This window comes from Canis aureus, chromosome 9, assembly GCF_053574225.1.
Source record: "Canis aureus isolate CA01 chromosome 9, VMU_Caureus_v.1.0, whole genome shotgun sequence".
Taxonomy (NCBI): Eukaryota; Metazoa; Chordata; class Mammalia; order Carnivora; family Canidae; genus Canis; species Canis aureus.
Window position 1 is genome coordinate 34,641,874 of NC_135619.1, and position 22,212 is coordinate 34,664,085.

At 38.9% G+C, this 22,212-nt stretch overlaps 1 long non-coding RNA gene across 1 annotated transcript; it reads left to right on the plus strand.

The window, feature by feature from the left end:
- The first annotated feature begins 554 nt into the window (after positions 1–554).
- Positions 555–19,941, plus strand: LOC144320096 (uncharacterized). Its single transcript, XR_013385678.1, has 3 exons — positions 555–624; positions 17,874–18,162; positions 19,134–19,941. It is a non-coding gene; the product is annotated as an uncharacterized LOC144320096 (long non-coding RNA).
- The last annotated feature ends 2,271 nt before the right edge of the window (positions 19,942–22,212 follow it).

Genomic DNA, 22,212 nt, shown 5'->3' on the forward strand with positions numbered 1-22,212 from the left:
GGCTTCTAAAGCTTAATTAACTTGGCTACGGTTGCAGAGCGTTTGCACGCAGGCGTTCTGTGTATCCTATACATGCTCTTAATCTGAGTTATATTGTCTCGCTTTGCTGTAGAGGATGCATATCATTCTTTCAGGTTGCCCAGCATCTCAATCCTCTGATTGTGTTTGGGAAATTCTCTTTCACCCGCACCTGGGTAGAAGACAGAGCCCACCTGCCGCTACAACGTTAAAAGTTCTGATACTTCCCTCCCATTTTCTCTTGCTCTTCGGGTGTGGGCATGTTATTGATGCCACCTGGAAAATAACCTCTTAACCTTGAAAATAAAACTGTCAGTTATTTACTAGCAAAAGTGGGTTTATCCAGGAATAGCAGAGAATGGCACCTGGGATAAGCAAGCCGTGCACAAGAACAAAGAAGGCCTTTTGTTGAGGAAAAGGGGAAATAGTTGGAAGCCCGTCACAAAAAGTCTATTTTGGTAAACTAGGAGTTCTACGTATAGTGGCTTTTCATTGGCTGGGCTGTTGCTATGGTGATGAAGAAGCCTTCCTTCCTCCTGCTGGGATAGTAAAGCAGCATCCCCACGCAAATTGCACCTCTGGCTGCTGGATTTGGATTGAACAGTGGTGAATATGAGAGCTCCCCCTGCTGGCCTCTCAAATCCCTCCTACCCAGGGTTTCCTTTTATTAATTTTCATAAGGTTTACTAATCAGATGCACCTTCTGGTGGCTATTACAGCAAGATCAAGTTTCAAGAGCACCAGGGGTGGGGCACCTGGGGGGCTCAGGGGTTGAGCGTCTGCCTTTGGCTCAGGTCATGATCCCAGGATCCTGGGATCGAGTCCCGCATCAGGCTTCCCGCAGGGAACCTGCTTCTCCCTTTGCCTATATCTCTGACTCTCTATGTATCTCTCTATATATATCTCCGTGTCTCTCACGGATAAGTAAATAACATTAATTAAAAAAAAAAAAGAAAAAGAAAAAGAGCCCCATGGGTAGCAGTGCTAGTGGTGGCCTTCACTGCCTAGTGCCAGGGGTGGTGGGGTCATAAGCTATAGCTTCTGGGCTTCATGGCAGCCACAATGGACCTGTCCTCACCAGACCAGGCTTGTATTATTTTGGATGTTTTTGGCTATAAAGACATTAACGTGGTCTACGCAGCTTTCCCAGAAATTCTGTGAAGTACCCAACATTCTGATTTGTAGCAACAGGCCTTATGGTTGTATAGCCTTATTTCTAAGATGAAATACTAGCTTACATATATATAGCTCATGGCTCTTTTTCTCTACAAGGCACTGTTCTAAGTGTATTACATACATGAGCCAAATGAAGTCTTAGAAAAATCTTAGGACTTAAGTTGGACTATTGTTCTCATTTAACAATGAGGAGACTTAGGTACAGAGAGCTTATGTAACTTGTCCCAGGTCACACAGAGACATGATTTAAGCCCAGAGTCTCTACTCATTACCGGTCATTTTACCAGGGTCCCTTCATTTCTGAATTGTATTGATTCTGTCACTTCTTTAGATGACTGGATTTTGTCAAAGTTTTGTTTCTTTTTCAACAATTGCTCATAGGTGTTGTTTTGTTTGGGTTCTCTCATGCTGGAGAAACTCTATATTTTGCCTTTATACCAGGAGCAAACTTGCTGAATATAAATTCCTAGGTCACACGTTGCTGTAGAACTCTGTAGGCATTGTCCTTCTGTCTTCTGGAATAGATGATTTTTGTGGCGAAGTCTCAGGGCCACCATATTTTTCTCTCTTGTGTGGAACTTTTTCTTTTTTGCTTTTCGTATGTATATTGGTCCTTTTTCTTTCATTTTGCTTTTCTCTATATTGATCCTTTTTCCTTGATTAGGCATACTTTGACTTTGGGCATTCTATCTCAGTTTTTCCCGGGTCATGTTGTTTTTTTCATCTGAAAATTCAAACTTTTATTTTGGAATAATTTTCTCCTCTCATTTTTGGGGAAAAAATTTAAAACTCATTTGGTTCTATTCTTCAGAAATATCAATTATGGGTCTGGTAGATCTACTTTGACTCCTGTGTCTATCATCTCTAATATTTTTTATATTATTTTCCTTTCTTGTCTCTTTCTGGGACTTCAAAAAAACCTGTCAGTTATGTCCTTTACTATGTTTTTGATTGTGTTATTTCCACTTTCATTTGTCATGTAGTGTTTTTTGGTCATGGTTTTTAATTTCTATTCCAATGCCTTTTCCCCTGAGCTCTGCTGGGTGGCTTGCCTTTTACCTTTTTTAAAGTTTTTTTGAGCTGTTCCTCTGTTTCCTTGGATAATTCCTCTTATATATACATTCTTTATCTGTAGCTCGATTACATTCTTTTATACTTTTTTTTTAATCTTTTTTTTAATTTTTTATTTATTTATGATAGTCACAGAGAGAGAGAGAGAGAGAGGCAGAGACATAGGCAGAGGGAGAAGCAGGCTTCACGCACCAGGAGCCCGACGTGGGATTCGATCCCGGGTCTCCAGGATCGCGCCCCGGGCCAAAGGCAGGCGCTAAACCACTGCGCCACCCAGGGATCCCTCTTTTATACTTTTTTACTTTCTTCCTGCAGTATATATGTATAGAGCCTAGATGGTTTATTTCTTTTTAAATTTATTTTATTTTTTTAAAGATCTTATTTATTTATTCGAGACAGAGAGCACAAGTAGGGGAGGAGCAGAGGGAGAAGCAGGCTCTCCCAAAGTGGGGCTCCATCCCAGGACCCTGGAATTATGACCTGAGTTGAAGGCAGATGCTTAACCACTGAGGTGGCCCTAGGTGTTCTCTTTGTCATGTCAACAGGGGGAACCTAGTCGAGGGAGGTGGTAAACAGTGAAGTTGGGCACTCTTCAACTTCCTATAACTACTACTCCTCTTTCCTAAGGGACCATATACTTCATATGTGGCAGTTAAGAGGTTGGTATGGTGTATAGTAAATCCTTTAACTACCTCTGAAAAATCTACTAAATTTTCTCTCAGCTACCAGGCCAGGTTACAGATAATAAAAATTATTGCCATCAGGGTCTCTTTTTCAGCTATCCCTCTCCTGCCACTTTATAGTGTAGAATTAGTGTCTCCCTAGGGGCACCGAATGCTTCTCCCATGGACTCCCCATGTCCCTCCATCTTGGTGCTCTAATCAAAGACTTTTTGAAACTCTCATTTATTCTCAGAAATACCTATATTTTGCCTGAGATCAAGGCTGTCAGTGTTCACCATCATTTCTGTTTAAATTTGAAAGTGGTTGGCAAGTATTCTTCATGGTGGTTGTTTGGAATTGTAGTATTTCTGTTTAAAGATGAGGTTAAGAATCCAGGAATGGCTTATCTAGGAGGTTCTGGATCAGGGTCTCTGATGAGGTTGCAGTCATCTCAAGGCTTGAGTAGGGCTAGGGAATCCTTTCCCGCGCTCACTGTCATGATTGCTGGATGGTCTCAGTTCCTTGCTGACTATTCACTGGAGACTTCAGTTCCCTACCACATGGGCCTCTCCTGAGGGCTGCTAACACACAGCAGCATGCTCACCCCCAAAAATGTGATGAGAGAGAGAGAACAAGAGAGCATCCAAAATGAAATCACATTCTTTTACATTTTAAGAAGAACATACTATCATTTCTCCTATATGTTATTGGTCATGTAGATTAACTGTGGTAGAGAATGGGAAGGAACTCCACAGGGTCTGAATACCAGAAGGTAAGGATCATAAGAATGATCTTGGAGGCTGGCTACCATGAGTATATGTAAGTGTGTGGCTAAGTATATGCATGTGCATGTATGTATATATGTATATAATGTATATTACACACATGCACAAATTAACTAGAAGGATGTTTATAGCAACTGTAAATTTGAATGCCCTTAATAATATAGCTTTGCAATATGTGAGTCAAAAATTGATAGAACTACAAAAAGAAATAGATAAATCTATTATAGTGAAGATTCTTTTTTTAAAATATTTTATTTATTGATTCATAGACACAGAGAGAAAGAGGCAGAGACACAGGTAGAGGGAGAAGCAGGCTCCATGCAGGGAGCCCGATGTGGGACTCGATCCCGGGTCCCCAGGATCACACCCCAGGCTGCAGGTAGTGCCAAACCGCTGCGCCACCGGGGCTGCCCCATAGTGAAGATTCTTAGCTCACTTACCCAGTAACAAATAGGTCCCATAGATGAAAATATCAGTAAACCTAAGTTTTGAATAAGACAATTAACAAACTCAGTCTAATGGGCACATATACAGGACCTCATAAAACAGTTGGAGAATGCACATTCTTTTCACACCACTCAGAACCTTATGAAATGTGATTACTTAATAATCCACGGTTCAAGTATCAATAATCTTGAATTGGAACCACAATTTCTGACCACAATGCAATTAAAATTCAGATCAATTTGTAAAGAGATGACCATGAAAATCCTATACGCTAGCAAATTGTAAAATGTACTTCTAAATAATTCACAGGCCAAAAAAGAAATCATAATGGGAAATTTAAAATATCTAGACCTGAAAAATAAAAACAAACACTACATATAACAATTTTGGAGAATCAGCTACAGCAATGAAGAGAGGGAAATGTGTAGTTTTAAATTGATAATTTAGAAAAGTCAAAAGACCAAAAGCTAATAAGCTAAGTAACTATTTGAAAAACTATAAAAGCAACGATAGAATAAACCTAGTAGTAGTAGAAGTATGGAAATAATCTAGAATACAGTGGAAATAAATGAAATAGAAAACAAAGTAGAAAAGGATAAAAAAAAAGCACAAAATTTCCAAGTTACTAATAGAATTAACATATCTATTAACATATCAACAACAAGAGAAGGTACAAAAACACTATGTTGGTAATAATAACTGGTATACAACCCAAGGAACAGTAGAGATTAAAAGGAAATTAAGGAAAAAACTTCATGACAATAATTTTTAAAACAAATGAAAACAAATGCCTACAAAAAATTAATTTGCCAGAATAAACTAAAACAACAAAACAAATCCTGAGAAGTCCCTTAGACATATGGAATTTTTTATTTTAAATGGGGTTCTTAGAAAGAAAACAACGGGTCCAGATAATTTTGATGACAAGTTGTAACAAACTTTCAGTGAAAACTCTTCTAGAGAAGAGAATGAACAAGAGCATTTATATATTAAATGATTTATTAAATGATTAATTTCAGAAGCTGGTAGTAACTAACAGAACATACCAGCCAAACATTTTGTGACCTCTTCTGTTAAATATATGTATAAATAAATTTAACCAATTTAAGGTAACTGTTGGGCTTATTGTGAATTCTATCTGGTTCAGCCGAAGTAATTGAACTTGCCTCAGATGATAAAAGTCCAATAGAACTCCGCTTCAAATTCTCTTATTCATCTTTGTTATTAAAGTGATCATCCTTCTTGTTACATTTTGAACTTTCCAGTAATCTTGTAAGAGTTAGGTTGTTGCCGCAGGCGTAGTAGAGTTTGGTGTCAGCAGCATCCATAAGCTCTACAGAATCACAGGTGGGAGAGACTTCTTGCATTTGCCCATATCAGTACACATTTGCCTCAGTTTTTCCTTTAAATAATCTTCAATGATATGACTGAGTTATAATCCCCCCTCTCTCTGAATTCAAAAGAGAACTGGAATCTGGAATGCAATCTTTATGCCAGAGTTTAAGACCAATATATTTAATTGACATAAAATGTAAATTCAGACCTTCATTTCTCTCTCTGTTCTGCATGCCGTTAAAGTTTAGACATAAAAATCTCCCCATTAGTTTATGATACCTGAAAAATCATTTCACTAATCTCACTGTGACCTCTGATGCTCTTGTTGGCATCCCAGGGGCTGTCCTTTTCTTTCACAATCAGGTAAATGATCTCTGCCCCAGATGTTTATGAATCACAATTGTGGAGTTTTTGTTGATTTGTCTATTTTCTCCCTTCTCTAAGTATCTTTTTACTTTCAATGGAGGCATCACTTCCAGCCTCTTCTGTTTTCAACAGACCACAGAATCTTTCCTGCACAGACTCAATTAGGACCTACAGAACTATCCTGGGCACAGGGCAATTTACTCAATGTTTTTTGCTCTCATTTCTCACCAGTTAACTGGGAACAATGATTCCTATCATTCAGGGTAGTTGTTGTGAACTGAAAGTGTGTAACTCCACCAAATTCTTATGTTGAAACCATACCCCGTAATGTGATGGTATTAGGAAGTGAAGCCTTTAGGAGCTTGTTAGGAGTAGATAGGGTCATGAGGGTAGAGCCCTGATCAATGGGATTAGTGCCCTTGTAAGGGTCATGGGAGAGCTTTGCTTTCTCTCTCTGCTCTCTACCACGCGAGGCTACAACTAGAAGTTAGCAGTCTGTAATCCACAAAGGAGCTGTCAGCAGAACCTGACCATGCTGACACCCCCACCTCAGACTTCTAGTCTCCACAATTGGAAGAATGAAATTGCTGTTGTTTATAAGATGCCCAATGTATGGTATCTCTGTTAAAACAACCAGAATGGATTAAAACGAAGACAGTAGTACAAGCATCCCTTGGAAATATTGTAGGTTCTGTTCCAGACCACCACAATAAAGTAAATGCTGCAATAAAGAGACTCAAATAAATGCTTTGATTTCCCAGAGCATGTAAAAATTATGTTTACATTATACTTTAGTCTATTAAGTGTGCAATAGTATGTCAAGAAAGACAATGTACATACCTTAATTTAAAGATATTTTGTTGCTAACAGCCACTAACCATTATCTGAGCTTTCAGTGAGTCGTAATCACTGATCACAGATCACCGTAACAAATATAATAATGAAAAAGGTTGAAACATTATGAGAGTTACAAAGTGTGACACAGAGACGCAAAGTGAGTAAATGTAGTTGGAAAAATGATTCTGGTAACTTGCTCGATGCGGGGTTGCCAGAAACCTTACAGAATGCAGTATCTGTGAAGTGTGAAAAAGCACAGCATAATAAAATAAAGTACACCTGTAATAAGGTTGGAATGACATTAAGTGCTTACCACGGTGCTTAGAACTCCATAAACACTCAATGCACGCCAATCATTATTCTTATCATAATCCCCATCCCCAAGGCCACGGTCCGTATATTATAGGGATAAATAGATCTTTCAATTTTTTATTGCAATTTCTATGAATTGCCTATTGACCTTGTGCATTTGGTGGCAGGGTATATTTTTAGATTTTGAAACATGAATACCCTTTGAGATCTCTGAGAGAAGAAACATAATGTTGAGATTTATGTCTCTAATTGCCTTTAATGTATCCGTAACCTCTCTGTGAATGAATATCAAGCCCTTGTGAGATATCTTAGCTACTAGTATGGAAAAGCATCTGACTTTAAGGACCCTCAGCAGTGAGTTGATATTTAAATCTTATTATTCATAATGCCACATGAGACCTTTCCTCTGTGATTATTTTACAGACATGTTCAAGGCAGTCTTTCTTATATTTTAGGCCTCTTTGAACCCCGTATCAACACTTGGCATGCTGTGGACTAAAACTTTCAAGTGAAAAATTTTTAAGCATTGCTCACTAATAAAAAATAATATTCGAAATTTATGGTGATCATTTAAGTTTGTAAGAGGGATCATGTTATACACAATTTTTTTTTTGTCAAGCCAGTATGATAATGAATAACTTGAGCTGTCGGTCACATCGGTTTCTTTTCTTACTACTTATATCTACACAATTAGAAGACCCAAACTCACAACTATAGGTGACTAAGAATAGCAGTAGGTGTTGGGTTTTATTTCAGATAATTCTAGCTATTATTTGGATTGACGTGGACCCCATATTTTCAAACACCAACATCCCCATTCCACAGCCATTTGCAGTAACCTTTGCTACTGCTCTCATCAGGAGGCGAAGTCTATTCTAGCCTCTGTCCCCTATGTCTTAGTTTTCTCTTGCTGTGTAACAAATTACCACACACCACAGCTTAAAGCAACACACGTTTATTATCTCACAGTTTCCTTTGTGTTAATAGTTCAGTGTATTTTAGCTGGGGCCTCTGCTCTGAGTCTAGCACGGCTGAAATCAAGGCACTGGCCAACTGTATCCTCATGTAGAGGTTTGACAGGGAAAGATTCATTTCTAAGATCCCATTAAGTTATTGGCAGAATTTATTTCCTTCTGGTTGTGGGACTGACATCCACCTGTCTTACCAAGTTACTGTCCAGGGACCACTCTTAGCTCCTAGACGGCACCCTCAGATCTCGGCCATGCATCTCCACCATCTCAGCAATGGGGAACCTCCCCTTAATTGAATTACTCTTCCACTTCTGATCTCTCTAATTTGCCCTTCTGCTGCCAGCAGGAGAAAAATTCCTGCTTTGAAAAGGTTTATATAATTAGGTCAGGCCCACCTAGATAATAGCTCTATCTTCAAGTCAATTGATTAGTAATCTTAATTATATCTGCAAATCCCTTTGCCATGTAACTAATCCCTTTTCCAAGTAACATCACCATGGGAACAATCCCAGGGGGCAGAGATCATGGGAAGCATCTTGGGAATTCTGTCTACACACTAAATCTGGGGTGGCCTAGGACTTGCTTTGTACGGAGGAATGTGGTCCTCGGCCTCACAAAGGCTTGCAGCTTCCACTTGTGCCCTTTGAAGTGCTCCTTCTTAGAACCCAGCCATCATGCTGAGAACGTTTAAGCTGGCCATGTGGAGGAGAACCAAGGTGTCCTGGGGCCAGCCCCAGCTGATTATTATTGTTTCAAGGCACTAGTTTTTGGGATGGTCTGCTCTGCAGAAATAGAAAACTATTTTCAAAAAAATTTTAGGGCTTTCCATTCCTTTTTTTTTATTTTAAAATATTTTATTTATTTATTCATGAGAGACACACAGAGAGAGGCAGAGACACAGGCAGAGAGAGAAGCAGCCTCCCTGCAGGGAGTCTGATATAGGACTCCATCTCAGGACCCCAGGATCACACTCTGAACCAAAGGCAGATGTTCAACCACTAAGCCACCCAAGCATCCCTAGAACACTATTTTTAGGACTCCATCAGATGCTAACACTGCAGCATTTCACATTCAAAAAATGAAAAAATGAAGTTTGAATGCACTGGATTAGAAGAGAGGGTAAATGGATTCCTCATTCATTCTTTGGTCACAATAGAATTTGAAAGTGATTGATTCACTGCTGCAGCTTTTAAATATAAGTTAAAATATTCCAAATAATACATCATTGATTGATTTCCAGAGTGTGTGAAAAATTGTCAATAAAAGTTTATTTCAAGAGTTAGTGAAAACCTAAGGTTTCAGAAATTGAGCCAATTGTACGTAATTCAGTCCTCTAAAAATGTTGATATTTTATTCTCAACATTAAGAATCTGGATAATTCTTACACTGCCCATGGGAATGGAAGCTGGCACAGCTACTCTTAAAAACAGTATGGAGGTTCCTCAAAAAGATAAAAATAAAGCTACCCTATGACCCAGCAATTGCACTACCAGATATTTACCCAAAGGATGCAAATATAGTGATCTGAAGGGGCACCTGCACCCTATTGTTTATAGCAGCAGTGTCTGCAATAGCCAAACTATGGAAAGAGCCCAGATGTCCATCAACAGATGAATGGATAAAGAAGATGCGGTGTATATATACAATGGAATATTACTCAGTTATCAGAGAAAATGAAATCTTACCATTTGCAACGATGTGGATGGAACTAGAGGGTATAATGCTAAGCAAAATAAGTTAATCAGGAAAGACAATTATGATTTCACTCATACGTGGTATTTAAGAAACAAAACAGAGGATCATAGGGGAAAGAAGGGAAAAGTAAAACAAGATGAAATCAGAGAGGGAGACAAACCTTAAGAGACTCTTAACTATAGGAAATAAACTGAGGGTTGCTGGAGTCAAGGTGAGTGGGAGGATGGAGTTACTGGGTGATGAGCATTATGAGGGCACTTGATGTAATGAGTGCTGGGTGTTGTACACAACTGATGGATCACACTCTATCTCTGAAACTAATAATATATTATATATTAATTAATTGAACTTAAATTTAAAAGAAAGAAAGAAAGAGAAAAAAGAAAGAAAGAAAGAAAGAAAGAAAGAAAGAAAGAAAGAAAGAAAGATTAGTTTTATCCAAGTAGCATGCAGTAGCATGCAGTATTTTTAAACCTACATGGGTTAGTGTTAAGATTTACAGAAATCAAAAATTTTTTAAGATTTTATTTATTCATGAGAGACACACAGAGAGAGACAGAGACATAGGCAGAGGGAGAAGCAAGCTCCCTGCCAGGAGCCTGATGTGGGACTTGATCCCAGGACCCTGGGATCACAACCTGAGCTGAAGGCATATGCTCAACCACTGTGCCCCTAGAAATCAAAATATTAATTCACATAATTTCAAACTAAAGTCAAACGTAATACATCTACAGTAATGATTTTTTTTTTAAATTTGGGTAATTGACTTAATGCCTAAAGTTAGTTCAAGTCAATTTCAGACATATATTTTGCTCCTGATATTTCCTTGAATGACACATCCAAACCCTTAGTTACTTATTTTACCTCAGCCATAACCAAAGCCACCAAACTTTACTGTGGCCTACTTGATTCTGCTTCTTGGGTCTGACTAGCCTCTCACTGAAGGTTGGGTCACTCCCCTTGCTGCTATCCTGCATCCAAGCCAACCACCCTTGTTCCTCGGAATTCTGGTTCCTCCTGTCACTTCTAGACCTGAACAAATACTGTACCACAGGACAAGGGACCTACCTTCCCAGAAGTCCCCAGAGGAGCTTGTATTAGTCAGGGTTCTTCAGAGAAAGGGAAAAATAGGGTCTGTGTGCATGTATGTGATTTCTGAAACAAACTGATCAAAGTAGTCCTTGTAACGTATTTACAACTTTAAGAACATAATGATTATTACGAATGAAATGAGATTCATGGGGAAAATTATATTTAATTAATACATCTCACATTTTAAGTGTATGTGCAACAGTTTATTAGGTTTGCCTGAGTCCTTAAGGTATGATAAGTTTCAGATACCAAAAGTTCTGAGACTACCATGTAGAACTTAATAATTTTATTTTTTCTTAAGATTTTATTTATTCCTTTATTTATTTTTTTTTCATACATTTATTTTTTATTGGTGTTCAATTTATCAACATACAGAATAACACCCAGTGCTCATCCCGTCAAGTGCCCCCCTCAGTGCCCGTCACCCATTCACCCCCACCCCTTGCCCTCCTCCCCTTCCACCACCCCTAGTTCGTTTCCCAGAGTTAGGAGTCTCTATGTTCTGTCTCCCTTTCTGATATTTCCCACACATTTCTTCTCCCTTCCCTTATATTCCCTTTCACTCGGGGTGCAGGTGTCCCGGCGTTTCACTGCATCTGTATCTTTGGGGTAAATCCCCAACAGTGCAATTGCTGGGTCGTAGGGCAGGTCTATTTTTAACTCTTTGAGGAACCCCCACACAGTTTTCCAGAGTGGCTGCACCAGTTCACATTCCCACCAACAGTGTAAGAGGGTTCTCCTTGCTCTGCATCCTCTCCAACATTTGTGGTTTCCTGCCTTGTTAATTTGCCCCATTCTCACTGGTGTGAGGTGGTATCTCATTGTGGTTTTGATTTGTATTCCCCTGATGGCAAGTGAGGCGGAGCATTTTCTCATGTGCTTGTTGGCCATGTCTATGTCTTCCTCTGTGAGATTTCTCTTCATGTCTTTTGCCCATTTCATGATTGGATTGTTTCTTTGGTGTTGAGTTTAATAAGTTCTTTATAGATCTTGGAAACTAGCCCTTTATCTGATATGTCATTTGCAAATATCTTCTCCCATCCTGTAGGTTGTCTTTTAGTTTTGTTGACTGTATCCTTTGCTGTGCAAAAGCTTCTTATCTTGATGAAGTCCCAATAGTTCATTTTTGCTTTTGTTTCTTTTGCCTTCGTGGATGTATCTTGCAAGAAGTTACTGTGGCTGAGTTCAAAAAGGGTGTGGCCTGTGTTCTCCTCTAGGTTTGATGGAATCTTGTCTCACATTTAGATCTTTCATCCATTTTGAGTTTATCTTTGTGTATGGTGAAAGGGAGTGGTCTAGTTTCATTCTTCTGCATGTGGATGTCCAATTTTCCCAGCACCATTTATTGAAGAGACTGTCTTTCTTCCAATGGATAGTCTTTCCTCCTTTATCGAATGTTAGTTGACCATAAAGTTCAGGGTTCACTTCTGGGTTCTCTATTCTGTTCCACTGATCTATGATCTATGTGTCTGTTTTTGTGCCAGTACCACACTGGCTTGATGACCACAGCTTTGTAGTACAACCTGAAATCTGGCATTGTGATGCCCCCAGATATGGTTTTCTTTTTTAAAATTCCCCTGGCTATTCGGGTCTTTTCTGATTCCACACAAATCTTAAAAGAATTTGTTCTAACTCTCTGAAGAAAGTCCATGGTATTTTGATAGGGATTGCATTAAACGTGTAAATTGCCCTGGGTAACATTGACATTTTCACAATATTAATTCTGCCAATCCATGAGCATGGAATATTTTTCCATCTCTTTGTATCTTCCTCAATTTCTTTCAGAAGTGTTCTATAGTTTTTAGGGTATATATCCTGTGCCTCTTTGGTTAGGTTTATTCCTAGGTATCTTATGCTTTTGGGTGCAATTGTAAATGGGATGGACTCCTTAATTTCTCTTTCTTCAGTCTCAGTGTATAGAAATGCCACTGATTTTTGGGCATTGATTTTGTATCCTGCCATGCTACCAAATTGCTGTATGAGTTCTAGCAATCTTGGGGTGGAGGCTTTTGGGTTTTCTATGTAGAATATCATGTCATCGGTGAAGAGGGAGAGTTTGACTTCTTTGCCAATTTGAATGCCTTTAATGTCTTTTTGTTGTCTGATTGCTGAGGCTAGGACTTCCAGTACTACGTTGAATAGCAGTGGTGAGAGTGCACATCCCTGTCTTGTTCCTGATCTTAGGGGAAAGGCTCCCAGTTCTTCCCCATTGAGAATGAGAATGAGAATGAGAATTTGCTGTGGGCTTTTCGTAGATGGCTTTTAAGTTGTTGAGGAATGTTCCCTCTATCCCTACACTCCGAAGAGTTTTGATCAGGAATGGATGCTGTATTTTGTCAAATGCTTTCTCTGCATGTAATGAGAGGATCATATGGTTCTTGGTTTTTCTCTTGCTGATATGATGAATCACATTGATTGTTTTATGAGTGTTGAACCAGCCTTGTGTCCCGGGGATAAATCCTACTTTGTCATGGTGAATAATTTTCTTAATGTACTGTTGGATCCTATTCGCTAGTATCTTGTTGAGAATTTTTGCATCCATGTTCATCAGGGATATTGATCTGTAATTCTCCTTTTTGGTGGGGTCTTTGTCTGGTTTTGGAATTAAGGTGATGCTGGCCTCATAGAATGAATTTGGAAGTACTCCATCTCTTTCTATCTTTCCAAACAGCTTTAGTAGAATAGGTATGGTTTCTTCTTTAAACGTTTGATAGAATTCCCCTGGGAAGCCATCTGGCCCTGGACTTCTGTGTCTTGGGAGGTTTTTGATGACTGCTTCAATTTCCTCCCTGGTTATTGGCCTGTTCAGGTTTTCTATTTCTTCCTGTTCCAGTTTTGGTAGTTTGTGGCTTTCCAGGAATGCGTCCATTTCTTCTAGATTGCCTAATTTATTGGCGTATGGCTGTTCATAATATGTTTTTAAAATCCTTTGTATTTCCTTAGTGTTGGTAGTGATCTCTCCTTTCTCATTCATGATTTTATTAATTTGAGTCTTCTCTCTCTCCTTTTTTATTCCTTTATTTAGAGAGAGAGCATGCACTCAAGTGGAGGGAGGGGGAGAGGGAGTGAGAGAATCCTAAGTAGACTCTATGCTGAGTGTGGAGCCCAACACGGTGCTCAATCCCACAACCCCCAGACCACCTGAGCTGAAATCAAGAGTCAGAGCTCAACCAGCTGAGCCACCCTGGCATCCCACCATGTAGAAACTTTAAAGTAGATGTTCAAGAACCAATAGAACCTTCTATAATGATGAAAATGTTCTATGTCTATGATTTCCATTATGGTAGCCACTAGTCACATGTAACTACTGAGCACATGACATACATGTGACTGATTTTTAAATTTTATTTCGTTTTGACTAATTTACATTGAAAAAGTGGAGTATAGAACAGACCCTTCACCCACACAGAGTATAGACAGACTGAGAGAGTTATGATGTGCATTCCCCAACTGCCACCAAGGAATGGAGCTAGTGGGTGGATGCCTCTAAACTCAGAGGAAGACAGGGTCTGTTCCAGAAATAAAGGATGAGAGTGGGGCTGGCTAGCCGTGAATAAAAGTTTAGTGGGGCCAAGACTGGCTGCATGGTTCCTGAGGCCTTGTTGTGAAAAGAGAGAAAGGTGTGGATACCTATCTCACACACTATCCAACAAAATATCCTGCAGGGGTGGTGAGGGCCTTACAGAGATTTCTGGAGAGATTCCCCATATTTCCAGGGGCTATAAAAGGAGCAAGGATTTAAGATATGGTTTCTCAGGGAAAGAAGTTGCATATAAAAGATCTCTGATTGGGAGGTCTCTGAAGAAACCACAAAGGTTACCCACACTCCTCCTTGTTTTTGGTGTTCCAATTTTGTTCAGGTATCTAGTAGCCAGTGGCTTCAAGTTAAATTGGGTTCCTCCTCTGCAGCAAGAGGTGCATCTTGATTAGCATAAGCCAATTATATAACTCCAACCCTTGCCAGTGATTTCTCTAGGAGTGAGACTTGGCTTAGTTTCAGCCAATGAGATATTAATGCAGAAGTTCTGGGAAAGATTTTTTTTACTCTCAAAAAGAGAAAGATACAAGAAGAAAAAATGCTGTTTAAGGTAGGATCCAGGTTGTGAGGATTGAAGCTTATCCAATTTGGGGGCCCTTTTTAAGAAAAAAGGCATAAAATTGTTTTGCTTTTTTACAGTTTACAACAGTATATGATCAAGTGAATACACACATTGCAAGGGTACTTTCTAGGGCCTTGGAAAGAGCCTGTGAATGTGAAGAGTTCTAAGGGTTAAGCTTCTTTAGTTGTATGATAAATCACCACTGGCAGCCTTTTATTTTTTTGGAAAACTTGTTTTCATGGGATGGCTGGAACTATGGCAGCCATCTTGAGACCATGAGAAAAACTGGATTAAAGTGACAGCCAGCGACTGGGTGTCACTGGGTGTCTCAGCAGTTGAGCACCTGCCGCTGGCTCAGGGCGTGATCCCGAGATCTCAGGATCAAGTCCCACATCGGGCTCCCTGCCTGGAGCCTGCTTCTCCCTCTGCCTATGTCTCTGCCTCTCTGTGTGTGTCTTTCATGAATAAATAAATAAAATCTTAAGAAAAAAAAATGACAGCCAACACACTGAGGAAGGCACAGTTCAAAGATGAAATGAATTGTATTGGAATCACAACACCTGGATTTCTCAATCTTGGAACTCTTTTAAGTGCATGCTTTTTTCATGAAAAATTATAAACATGTTTATGGTTTAGGCCACTCTTCAGTAATCTCTAGGAAAAAGTAATCTCTAGGCAAAAAATCCAAGCAAAAACAACTACCACCTACCTTCTCCATTGTTTCATGCACATGCACACACATGTACAAATATGTGGAAACAGTATAACCTTAAATATGTGGAAAGGAGACAATCTCAGGGTATGGTGTCTACCTCAAATTAGCTTAATGAAAAATTAATTCACTATCCTAGCTTTTCTTAATAGCTGTCTACCCAGTGGAAACTCCACCATAGTATTTGGGAAGCACTAGTCTACAACAGTGCTACTCAAAGTGTGGTCAATAGGTTAGTGACAGTCCATGAACTGTTGATTACCAGCGTATGAGATAAGCACAGAAATTGAGAGTAAGAATTTAGAAATTTTTCATATCACTTCAAGATTTGACAGAGTAATTTTCTGTCGGTTCAAAGTAATAATTTAACATTTTGGGGGCTTATACCTTGCATATCTTTGTTTTTTTTTAATTTAAATATATCTTTTAAATTTTACTTAATAGTTTTAGATTTACAGAAAAATTATGAAGTAGTACATATACCCTACACCCTATTATTAATATCTGACATTAGTATGGTACATTTGTTATAATTCATAAACCAATATTGATACATGATTATTAATGAGTCCACACTTCATTGAGATTTTCTTAGTTTTACTTTTTTCTGTTTCATTGGTCCTTTTTCTGTTCCAGAATCCTATCTAGGATGCCACATTACATTTAGTTGTCATGTCTCCTTAGGCTCTTCTTGTCTGTGACAGTTTTTCAGACTCTGCTTGGTTTTTTTAAGATTTTATTTTATTTTATTTTATTTTATTTTATTATTTTATCTTATGGAGAGAGAGACCGAGATAGCAAGAGAAAGCATAAGCGGCAAGGAGAGAGAGAAGCAGATACCCCATTGAGCAGGGAGCTGGACACAGCGCTTTATCCTAGGATCCTGGGATCATGACCTGAGCCAAAGACAAATGTGTAACCGACTGAGCCACCCAGGAACCCCCAGACTTTGCTTGTTTTTGATGGCCTTTTGATGATAGTTTTGAGGAGAACTGGTCAGATATTTATAGAATGTCCTTTAATTTAGATTTGTCTTATGTTTCTCTCATAATTAGTCTGTTATTAATTTAATTTTTCTAGGGTTTTTTTTTGTATTTTATGAAAGTATCAATCTGCAACAGATTAGAAAAACCTTTATTACAGATAGTTTGAGAATTGGTCTTAACCACTATTATTCCAGTCTTAGCATTTAAAAGTGTAAAACAATTTCTCCTAATGAAACTATTGGGTTATCTTGCAATACTGTTCTTTTTCTGAATCAAAGTATTAGGAGTGGGGACTTCTAAATTTGAATCTTAAGACCAGGTAAATTAATTTTTCAGAAAATTATCTTTTTGGCTATTCAGAGTGTGTCAGTAAATGCATGATGGCTTACAAAGCATTTGAAAGAACACACAAAAACTTTCAACCATAAAGAAATGTGATTTTTCTGAATCAAGATCTTTATTCAAGGGGCTTTCATAAAATATAAGCCAGAGGCCTTAGAGGTATCATACAAATCTGAATATAGCTATAGTGGCCACTCATCCACATTTTGCTTTGTTTTGCTTCCTTGCCAGCTGTTTCGTTTTTCTTCTTTTAATTTCACCATTCCAAGTACTTTGAGCATTGCCAACAAAACTTTCTCCATTATAACACATTCCTCAGTTGGTTATTACTACCATCTTCATCTTTGTTATTTCATGTCTCCTCTGATATACTCATTTTGGTATATAAGGAGTTCCCTAAACCTTCCTTCTTTGGGAATTCTCTCTTTGATCCTCGTGTCTAGAAACCTTGATATAATGAACCTGCTTTGGGCTTTGATGCTAAAAGCGTCATTTAGTATGTGTTTCCGCTTTGGAACTTGATTCTTCCAGTTGCAAGATGTGTGTCAAACAGTGTACATAAACCATTGTATGCTGTTTCCTTTTGTTTATTTTTGTAATTTATGAAAGTACAGCTTGTTTTTGTTTTCTTTGTTTAATGTCACAGCCTTTAATTTTTGGTTTAGGTTTCCTTTTTGCTTTTGAAGATTTTTTAAAAGATTTACTTATTTATTTGAGAGAGAGAAAGAGGGATAGAGAATGGGGTGAGGGGCCAGCAGAGGGAAAGGGAAAGAGAGTCCCAAGCAGACTCCACGCTGAGTGTAGAGCCTGACTTGGGGCCCTATCTCACAATCTTGAGATCACGACCTGAGCTGAAACCAAGAGCTGGGTGCTCAACTGACTTGCCACCCAGGTGCCCCACTTTTGAAGCTTTTGACTTCATTTTGAAAAGTTAGTTCTAATTTCTTGCCTCATTTATCATGATAGGTATAACCATGAACTTGAGTATGTTTTGGTTGGTTGGTTGGTGATGAGTCAACTGAGCAGCTATGGAGGATTTTCAAGAACAATTGGCCTTAAGACTCTTGAATCTCATTTTAAGATTGTGGTAAGACTGTCCTTGCTCTCTCCTCAATCTTTACATAACAGTTGCCAACACAGAAGGATGAAGAAGAGCACATGTAAGACTTCCATTCATTCAGTGAATGAATGTGCAAGATGTGTTCATGTGCAAGATGCTGTTGCCACGCCAGCACTGTTGGGACTTGCTTGGAAGGTAAACTGCTCCCATTTATTGTGGGAAGTGGCAGGTCTCCCATACCATAGCCATTTTTTTTTTCCTGAATGTGTTTCTTTGGCACCATTTTATTTCCTTGCTACAATTTTGTCTGTATTCCCTTCTGATGCAGAACTCTGAGTTTCAGATGTCTGTATGATTGGTTTCTTCCTTTCCTATCTCATTTTAAACAACTTAAGGAAAAAGACAAATTATCTATTCTTCGTAGGTCTGTCTAGCCAAAAGTGATTTTGTCACACAGTCATTTGCTTGTTCATTTGTTCATTCATTCATTCTTTTATTCATGTATTTGGCAAATGTTTATTGGGACGTTATTATGGGGCAATGTGAGTGCCAAGGAGTAGTGGCAGAGAGGTGAAGATGGACACAATCCTTGATAAGAAACTTCTGATTTTGTGGGAAAGAGACACGTGAAATACGTATTTACATACATAATTAAAGATGAAGTTCTGATCAAGGCTGTGAAAAATAAGTACGACCACAATTACCCCAGTTTTGTGATTAGCGTTTGGAGGAGGCAGAGGCTTTCTCAGGGAGTGACATTCAGATTGAGCCCTGTGAGACCTGCTGGCCAGGTAGGGTGGAAAGAAAGAGTTCTCTACAAGGAACCCACATGTGGGGGCAAGAGGGGTGGTTTTCTTTGCTTTTGTCTTTAGCCTGGAAGAATTTGCTCATTCAAATAATATTGAGACCCTACTACCTGCCAGGCAGAGAGAAAAACTTGTATGTGGAATGCATGTTGTAGTAAATACTCTTTAATGATATAAGGAAATAGTTTTATTTATGATTCTGAAATTATTTTTGTATGTAGAGTTCATTTCTCCTCTTCTTTACACTAGTAATTGATTAGAAAAGCACTTAAAGAAAAGCATGAAGGATTGAGGGATGAATTATAAGAGTGGGCAAAAAAAAAAAAACCTAATCTTGAACTCATCAATAATCCTCTCTAGGTATCAGCTTCTTCATCCTTAACATGATAATGATCTGGATGAGATCCTGCACAAGGCTTCCCCCAGCTTCAAGTTTTGGTGAAGAGCTACTAACTTTCAGCATTTGTTCATGAAAAATAATTCTGACAGCATTATTACTTGGAATATTTTCCATGAAATACACAAAAGAATTACTTCTGTGAATATAGTTTTGAATTATATGAAGATGTTTGCAAAATCTTATTTTTATTTAGCCATCAGTAAATTTCTTATCATTATTTATTCCTGTTTCAATTCACCAAATGTACTATTGCTTGGAAACTTGTACTCAAGAAACACTAAACTAATCAAGTCTATATTCAGGCAAGTGTAATCAGTTATGTAGTTAATTATGTATATAAATTTCTTTTTGGATCCCTTGCTGTTTAAGCTCTGAGATTTAAAACTGTTATTTGGAACTGGAAAGCAAAATTTAGTGCCAGGCATTAGACTTTTTTTCCTCCTGCTCAGTTGCAGAAAAGTATAAGATACTAAATCTTGACTTAGTAGTGCAGTTATAAAATGTCATATTTTCCAAATAATCCTTTGTGTGTATGCACATACACACGCACACATATTGCTCAGAGGAATATGCAAATACTGTTAAATGTATTACAATTTTGGCCAGAAACAAAGCCCCTGGCAAAAGACTGAGAGAATCCAAAGCATTTTGCCACTTTTAAACCTGCTTCTATTCCTCTTCTGATTTATGGCTCTAGCAGGAGCCACCATTACCGTACTGCATGGATGGCATCAGCTGGCTATTCCTTCATCAAATTAATTAATAAAGATCTTAAATGAGTCATAATTTTATCTGGGAGTAATTTTGGCAAGAAGATGACTTGGCTGAACTCTCTTGCTTCTCTTTCTCCAAAGAGAATATTAGTTTTGGAGTCCTGGCCACATTTCTGTAATGCATCCCTATAGACCACTGCCGTTGGATAGAATGAGAAGTTTCTCTACCCGCTCTAAAGATGACAACACAGAGAATAGAACCTCCATTATACCTACAAGGAAAGTATAGCTAATAAAGCTAATAACCGTTTAGGTGGGAAATGGGTTTGGGATCTGCACTTGATCTTAGCCAAAAGGCCGAGAAGCGATGGGTTTGGGATCTGATAAGTCAATATTGGAATACTATTTTCAGCAGTTATTTGCTATATAATTTCAGCGCTCCTATCTGAAAATGGGGTAATGATTCTGCAATCCACATGCAAGTAGTCCTTGTTGACTACCCCACACTTTCTTAAGATCCAGCTTAGTATATTGACATTTCTGGGTAAAAACAGAAAAAAAAAAAAAAAAGCAAAAATCTACATTGAAAAATAATGAAGACCTTGACTGGAGGTTACTCAGAAAAAAAATAATGAAGACCTCCAGTCAACTGGAGGTTACATTACACAATGCATATCAAGGCTCTCTGAAACTCCTAAACATTTTTACTTTCCCCTAGATTTTAATGCCTACATCAATTTTCACATCCATTAGTTGGAGAATTGACAAGAGACTGTAATAGAGTCCCTAAACGCAATGGTTCAAAAATTGCCTGTCTGTCTGTTTGTCTCTGTCTCTGTTCCCTAACAGGTAGAATGTAAATGATCCTGTTCAACTGGCAGCTCTTCTCCCTGGTTCTCCCAGGTTCCTCTTAAAGCTTTGCTCTGCCTTGATATTACATGCATAATAACATCAGGTGGATTCTAGTTGGAATGAAAGGAGAAGAGAGGGGATCCCTGGGTGGCGCAGTGGTTTAGCACCTGCCTTTGGCCCAGGGCGCGATCCTGGAGACCCGGGATTGAATCCCATATCGGGCTCCCGGTGCATGGAGCCTGCTTGTGTCTCTGCCTCTCTCTCTCTCTCTCGCTCTCTGTGACCATCATAAATAAATAAATGAAAAATTTTTTTAAAATTTGAAAGGAGAAGAGAATGTGAAGGAAAGAGAGCTTTGTGTCAGAAGATCCAGGCCTACACATTTCACTTCTGCTAACATTTTATTCGTGATAACCTAATCACTTGACTATACCTACTGTGGCGGTTTGCAAATTGGCCACAATCCTTCACTCTGCTCTGTATCCAAACCGTTTGCAGTGTAACTCTGCAGTTTCTCTGATCAAGGGGTAGACTTTGTCTCTGTTCCTCCTGAATCTGGCGTGGGCTTGGGACTTACTTTCCTAATAGATTGTAGCAGAAGTGATATTTTAACACACAGTTGAGAGCCTAGACTTTAGGCTTCTACTTTCTCTCTTGAAATCCTCCAGCTGCTGTGTGAACAAGTGAAGGAGTCCATGTGAACCAGTCCAACCAGCCTGCTGGAGGATGAGAGACCATGAGGAGCAGTGATGAGCCATCCCAGCTGAGCCTGGCCCAAACTGATGACCTACAGAATTAGCAACTGAGTAAATGGTTATCTGGGTTGCACACAGGGTTCTCTGGGAAGTGGATGCTGAGATGGAGTCAGGAATGCAAAATATCTATGAAAGGAGAAGGGAAGGAAGCCTGTTTGGCTGGGGGAGGGAAGAGGCGGAGCCATCAGAGCATCATGTTCCTGACAAGTCTCCAACAAGGAGTTCCAAAGCTAAGATTGCCCATTAGCCAAATCCTGAACTGGACAGAAATGGTTAGGTTTTTATACCACAACCTTGCTTTGGCATTGGGTAGGTGCTACCCTGAGATGAAAATGGCCTGCTTAAAAGCTGCCATCTAACTCCATTTCTTCCTGTCAAGCAGTGGGTCCTCACTGCAAGAAGAATCTGAGTGGTGCATCTCCATGTCTGCAACATTCTTTTAAGCCACCACATTTTTAGGATTATTTGTTACCCAGCAAAAGCTAACTGATTCACATAACCACAAGGGAGGCTGGGAAATATAATGAGCTGGACAAGCTCAGCAAACAAAGGAGCCTCTTTTTTTAGAAAAGAGCGTGGGGGTGTAGGCGTGTATGCAGGTGATCACAAATGGTTATAGTTTATCCTTATTACCTACCTGTGTAGTTGTGAAAATTAGAGCTAATATACATGAAGTACCTAGTAAACTTCCCAGAGGTAGATCCAGGTTCTGTTGGGCC